General features: G+C 40.5%; 1 long non-coding RNA gene across 2 annotated transcripts; it reads right to left on the bottom strand.

Moving 5' to 3' along the window:
- Positions 1-1477: 1477 nt before the first annotated feature.
- Positions 1478-5065, bottom strand: LOC117804796. 2 transcript variants are annotated; one of them, XR_004629253.1, is made up of 2 exons: positions 4970-5065; positions 1478-1703 (listed from the first exon to the last, which is right to left on the bottom strand). It is a non-coding gene; the product is annotated as an uncharacterized LOC117804796 (long non-coding RNA). The 2 variants fall into 2 exon arrangements; XR_004629254.1 differs by lacking the exon at positions 4970-5065 and adding an exon at positions 2165-2289.
- Between the last annotated feature and the right edge of the window lie 1705 nt (positions 5066-6770).

Genomic DNA, 6770 nt, shown 5'->3' with positions numbered 1-6770 from the left:
AGAAGGGAGGTAACGACTAACGAGACACAGGTGTAAACAACGAGGCCCAGGTGTTGACAATTAAGAAAGGACACATAATCACAGGGATGGAAAACACAGGAAGTAAAACTAGATTCTACACACAGGGAGATTCTACTACAAAATAACACAAGAAACTGTAACATCATGATGAACTTCTGTTTGAATTCATGTAGGATGCACGATTAGTTCCTGTTACTCATCATGAATTAATAATCAAGTCACTATGAGTTCAGGTAATGACTACGTGTTAAAAACGTGTACCATTATTGTAAAGTGTTACCCAAGGAACACTGAAAAGTTAACTCAAGAACAAGACCACAGGAAAAACAGAGATACAAGGGTATTGATCAAGGAAGGAAACCCAAGGACACTCAAAGGAAAGACAGAAAACACAAGGCAAAATTACAAAATAAAATGCTAGAAACACAAGGACCACAAGAATACAAAGGTAACAAATGATGATATAAAACAAGACATGAATCACTGATAATTAACACAAGGAAGACAAAAGTGTAACTCGTAATTAATACAAACAGGAAGTAAAGCAATACATGACACACAAGGTAAGATCTACAAAATAAAACAGGGACTCAAAGACAGATACAACACCAGAATGTGACTGCTAAATATTCCCATTTCTCCACACTGTGACTTAAAGTGTACTCATTCAATAGATTATGTTTTTCTAATGATGTTTCTTGGGTTGAAAAGCAAAACAATGCTCCGTATCTTCCCAATGAATTCAGCATATTTATGTTTTAACTAGCAAATCTTTCTCCCCATTACCCTCTGAGGCTAAAAGACTCTGCCTGGCTTCTGTTTGCTTCTTTCAATTTTTTTCTAACCACACCAACAGCTAAATCACGCCGCAGAAAAATCTTGTCATGTTTTTGTTTGGTTATGATATATCGAGCACAAAAGATAAGTGTGTTTCTGCTGTTTTCTCCCAGAGTCGGAACCAGTCGGTGCGTGACAAATGAGATGTGCTCCGGCAGACAAAACAAGAACACACTCACTGGTCGGCTGATGTTTAGACAGACTGTGTAGCGGCTTTCTAACAAACTAATTGTCTCACATGTTTACAGTTTAAGAGATTCTACTAATCTCATAATTCCATTAATCTCTGTTTGTATTTCATTAAAATGAAAACACGGAGCCATCTTGAGTCTGATAGGTGATGCGTATATCTTCAAAGACAAACTGGGCAAGTTTTCCAGACAGGAAGTTGTTCCACCTGAGCATATCGGTGCAAAAAGATAGGGGAGAAACTCATTAAATGATTATGTGTGAGTTGTTTGGCAACACTGAATAATTCATGCTTCTTTGATTGCTGCGTATGAAGGATTTATTGGCAGGTGGTGCATCAAGGGAAGTGATGCTTGTCTGGGTTGCAGAAGTTCAAATTCCAAAAAGGTAGAGTAGTGTTTACGAGACGACACAGTAAACTGCCGCCGAGGTGTTTGAATCGTCTCTTTGTCCTCATTATTTTTTATTATTATGCATATTTTCAACAGGCCTGTTTCACATACGTTCCGAGCATCAATCAAATCTCTCTGTTGCTCCTTAACTCCGGTCTGAAGTCAGTTCTGGCACACATCACTTTCTTCTCCTTCTCCACCCAATCCGTGGACCACAACCGGTGTCTGCTAGCAACAGCATTTGATACCGTTTCAATTGCATCCCTTTAAAGAACAAAAGAAGAATTAGCTTTGAAACACTTAAATTAAGCTCCTCCTATTGGAATGATTCATTTTTCCATTTGGAGGAGGCACATCCTCCGCACACTCACAGCAGGGCGATGGGGATGGGGTTCTGCTCACTGTCGCTGATAGCCCTTCTAGCTCTGTACTGTCACTGTACTGAGGCTTCAAAAAGAGCACACAGTCTGCATATAAATAGGAGCCGCCTCATTTTAAACACTCTATTTTGAGCTCTTCAAATTAAACCGCAAGACTGCTGCAAGGCCAGAAAGTTGCTGATTGATGTCTTTCAATTGACAAAAGGAGTCTATGTAGAGCACAGCTCATCCTCTCCACGGCAGGGGATAGGGGAGGCAGAGCACACCTGTCAGGGGGGTCACTGGACATCTGGCAATTACTGCAAGTGGTGAGGAGATAATGGCCATTATCTTTATTTCACCGACCTGCAGGCTTAGTCCACCATGTAGCTCCTTTCAAGACAGCACATCAGCTCAGGCAGAGAGGCAACGGCTCACCCATTAGTTTGTCAGTGGGGGGTCACAAACATAAACCTGACATGAGATGTAGAAGTCCAGACAGTGCCTCGGTGCAGAGACGAGGAGGGAGGATGATCAAATCAGCAGGTTACGCAATTTGCATGCAGTGGAGAGAGTGGAAAAGGCGAAGAGTTTTTTTGCAACGTTGATTCAAGAATCAAACATGTCTGTGAAACAGGTGAAAGTGCAAGGTGGACTATTTTTAATTCTTCACATAGACTCCACATGTTTTACTGAGCTACTAACAGATGCAGGTCAGATTAGGGATGCAAATTGTAAGTATTCTCTGTGATCGATCTTTGGAAACATTAATGATGAATTACCGATCAGTCATTTAAAAAAAAAAAACGTTGATGTTTCCTATGACAAAAATGATACCAAATGCCTTTTTTCCCTAAATCATATTTTCTACAGCAACCCAATGTATTGAACAACTGCGAATCATCTAAATGTGTATAAAAAGTTAATATGCTGAATATCAAGTGTGGAGCAGGCTCATAAAAATAATCTCTGTGGACAGACGATATGAAGGCTCAGACTACAACATGTGGATTTATTGTAACAAGAGAACTGAACAGAAACATATTTCAGACTCAGTGTCTAGTTTTCCGTCTACTCGTAGTTATTGGGAAATTCGGGCGTGCAACCGTGCCATAATCAGTCCAGCTGCAGAAAACATGTTCAGACGGTCTGTTGGCTTCATATCCAAAGTTGGGGAAAGTCCTGTGTTAAGTTCTCCACCTTTGTGTCCAATCATTGTTGGCGACTTAGTTTTGTATCCCCCCCTGAAAAAAAAAACTTGTGGAGACCATAGACTGTAAAAATAATGGGCATAGTATCTGTGAAGTCACCCATCTGTTCTTGAGCGCTGTTTTGAAGCCAATCGGCGGCGGCAGTCATATTGGAAATGCGGAACTCAACCAGTCATAGTGTGACGTAAAGAGGCGGGGTTTGAGAGACCTAGCCGACAGCTATGTGTTACCGTCCATGAGTCAAGTCAGTCATGTCCTTATTTGGGCAAAAACTCGTAATCTTAATATCTTCTGAGCCGTCGCGTTACAAAAAAATTCACCCCCTGTACAGTGTGTGCCGATAGAGAATTTAGCTACGTAGAGCTAAGCTGTTTTTTGAACCAGGCTGTAAACATGTTTATTAATGCTGCAAAGATCGTCTTTTTTGAATTGGTGTGTATGTGGTTTCCGGTGTTTCTGCAGCCAGCCTCAAGTGGATTCCTGATGAATTGCAGTTTATAACACTTCCACGTGGGCTTCATAGTTTGAGACCGGAGGTTGCCGCTTGGTGGAAACCTGAGCCCCCGGCTGAGCATCTCCGCTGTATAAAACACCTTCAGACAGCTGATTCACATTGAAACATGCTTTAAACGTAAAACGTCCCTAACAACTGAATATAATATGAGACTATGTGATGTTTGTTCGCCATAATAGAAAATTGAAAAACAATAATGCAAGTTCGAGTAAGTTCTCAACAATCAATGAATTGATACTCGATTAATTGCTAACTTCCCATTGCTGCCATGTTGGATGTTTTATGTCTTCCAATAGATACGTTAATAAGTGTACAATTAATGAAAACAGTAATATGGTGTTAGCAGGGAGTGTTTTTGAGAGTCAGAGCTATACTGAAAAAAAAATCCCACGTTAATGGGTACTTAAATTTCTGCAGGTCTTCTCCAAAATCTTCTAAAAATGGACGCAACAATTGTTGACAGACAGTAAAGCTGATTTAAGTGTTCATTTTTCTGAGAAATTTAGTTATAATTTGTAATATACTTTTAAAAAGATGATTCATTGACAGCTCTGTCTACAAATGGGACTCCTGCAGTGCTCAATATAACTATAGATAAAATCTTTGAGCAATCATTTTCACCTGAGCTAGACTAACGATAATGAAAGCAACTATAAACATCTGTGCTTTTGACTCATGCTGTTATCCAATTAAAGCTCTGGATCTCTATATTCGTAAATTCATGTACCTAAGTCTTTATAGTGATGGAAAAAAATGATACAGGATGGAAGAGCATCACTTTTGTCAACATAATCGGTAATGATACCCCGAGAGCTGCAGTTACACTCATAAAACCTGGCCCACAAATGTGTAATACCCAGTGCATAAAATCCCCAGGCAGATGTTTGGGGACGATTTCAGCCATCTTCCCAATTCAGGCGCAGAAGCTATACCTGCCTGCTGTTCAACAAAAGTCACATCAGACACCAGCTGCACTCGCTTTCTTCCAGTCAGCTGTGGGCAATTTTTAAAATAAGGCTGCCACAAAAAAAGGAAGTATGGACGATTCATCTCCCCGAGGCTTCTGCTTTTACTCATATTTACTTAGTTCTGTAAGCTGCATATGGCAATTGCTGAAATGCATTGACAGCTAAAAAACTGGCGTATGCGCCCGAAAGATCTCAAGACTGTTTGCATTAAAGCGGTAAGTTCTGGAGACCTTCATTCACACTCCCTTGTGCCCTCCTTTTAAAGAGAGACTTCTCTTACACACACACACACACACACACACACACACACACACACACACACACACACACACACACACACACACACACACCGGGAAAATAAAGCTCCCCTAAACCTTTAAACACTCCTTTTTTCTCTTCTTATCTGCAAAGCTTTCTGATGCTTATCTCTTTATCCAGCCCTAAACTCTTTGATTCTTTGATGCAAGCTGAGGCTCACCTTTCGATGGGCTTCTTGCATGCCGCTGTTTCTGCTGTGTCAGCAAGTGTCCCCTGAAAGGAGGGACGGTAGAACACCACTGCAGCAGGAGCACACTTTATCCCGGAGTTTAAAAAAAAGGACTGCACGAGAGAGAGAGAGAGAGCATAAATACGAGCTGCTAAAGCTCTCATGGTCCTTGGAAGTTTTTTAAAGAATACAGTTTTACAAGAGAGTGTTTCAGAGAAATAATGTCCACCAGTAGATAAGGCACCATTCCTGGGTAAACAAGATTTGTCTCTTCCAGCTCTACACTTCATTATGAAAGCTTGTTAAGTAATGTGACCTGGTCTGATTTGAATACTCCTCCATTATCAGAAAGTCCACAGCAGCAGAATTTTAAATAAGCAGAGATATTTTTAATGGACACGATGTTATGCCTCTTCTACAAGAGAACTGTAAAACATTTGTCGCATGAATAAACCACATTTTACTGCAAATTAGGCCATTTTAAGTTGTCATGGAGATTCTTTTCATGTCACACCATGTCTGTAAAGATGAGCTGACATTCATTTTTCTCCCTTTGCAACGAGACAAAAGGAACAGAAAAGGCTCCGAAAACCACAGTAATCAATAGGATCCAACATTTTCAGCCTGTGGACATGCCTGTGTGATAACAGTATGAATATTATGCAAAACATCTTGAAGCAAGCGAGGAAGAGCAGATCAAAAGCCCAAACTGGAGTCTTTTCAAACCTGTGTTCAAAATAAAATGATTAGGCAATAACAGAAAAAATTTTTCTGGTAAGATTTGGTGTTAGCTTGTTGGTAGTGTGGTCAGCTGTATCCAAATTCAGGGGCAACAACCAGTCTCATTTTCAGGCCAAACTGAAATGAGACTGTTCTACATATAATTTCCTGTTTACTTCACAATCCGTTTTGTCCCTTTATATTTTTGTAACATAGCAACAAGTAGCTAGCTAATGTAGCCAGTGTCCAGTAAATCAAATTTACATTTTCAAGGTGTCTTTCTTTTTTTAACGTTTGGATTACTCACTGTTACATTGAGTTAAAACCAAGCGGCAACCTCCGGTCTAAAAATATGAGTCCAATGCGGAAGTGCTAAAAATTGCAGTTCATCAAAGATCTGCTTGAGGCTGGCTCTGGAAGTACCGGAAACCACATACACACCAATTCAAGAGCCGATCATTACAGCAGAATTAAACCTGTTTACAGCCTGGTACAAAAGACGAGTGTAGTCTGGATAGCTCATTTCTCGATCGGCACACACAGTACGGGGTGTGAAATTTTTTCTAACGCAGCAATTTCAAAGATATTGAGATTATGAGCCTTCCAATGAGAGGCACAGCTGACTTGATTGACAGGCGGGAACACTGTAGCTGTTGACTAGGAGGCTCAAAGCCCGCCCCTTTACATCACAATCACTTGACAGCAGCAATATGTCTTCAGAAACAGATGGGTGACGTCACAGATACTACGTACATATTTCATATAGTCTATGCCTTCAACACACCCTGTAACAACAGCGATGTTGCAATTGGTCCTCAAATGCGCCTTTTGAAGGATACAGCTCCAGAATTGCGACACATCTATAGGAGATTACAGCTAACATAGGTGGCTGGCATCCTCTCAAGTAGGAGTGATGGATATTTTGTAAACATCAAAAATTTTGTAAGTACAAGTTGGGAGTCCTTTGCTAGCTTGCTAATGCTGTCCAAAGAAAGGACTACAAACCAAGCGGCAACCTCCGGTCTCAAAATATGAAGCCCATGCAGAAGTGTTATAAACTGCAGTTCATAGA

This window comes from Notolabrus celidotus, chromosome 21, assembly GCF_009762535.1.
Source record: "Notolabrus celidotus isolate fNotCel1 chromosome 21, fNotCel1.pri, whole genome shotgun sequence".
In the NCBI taxonomy this organism is placed as follows: Eukaryota; Metazoa; Chordata; class Actinopteri; order Labriformes; family Labridae; genus Notolabrus; species Notolabrus celidotus.
This window is presented reverse-complemented; position numbering and strand designations above follow the sequence as displayed.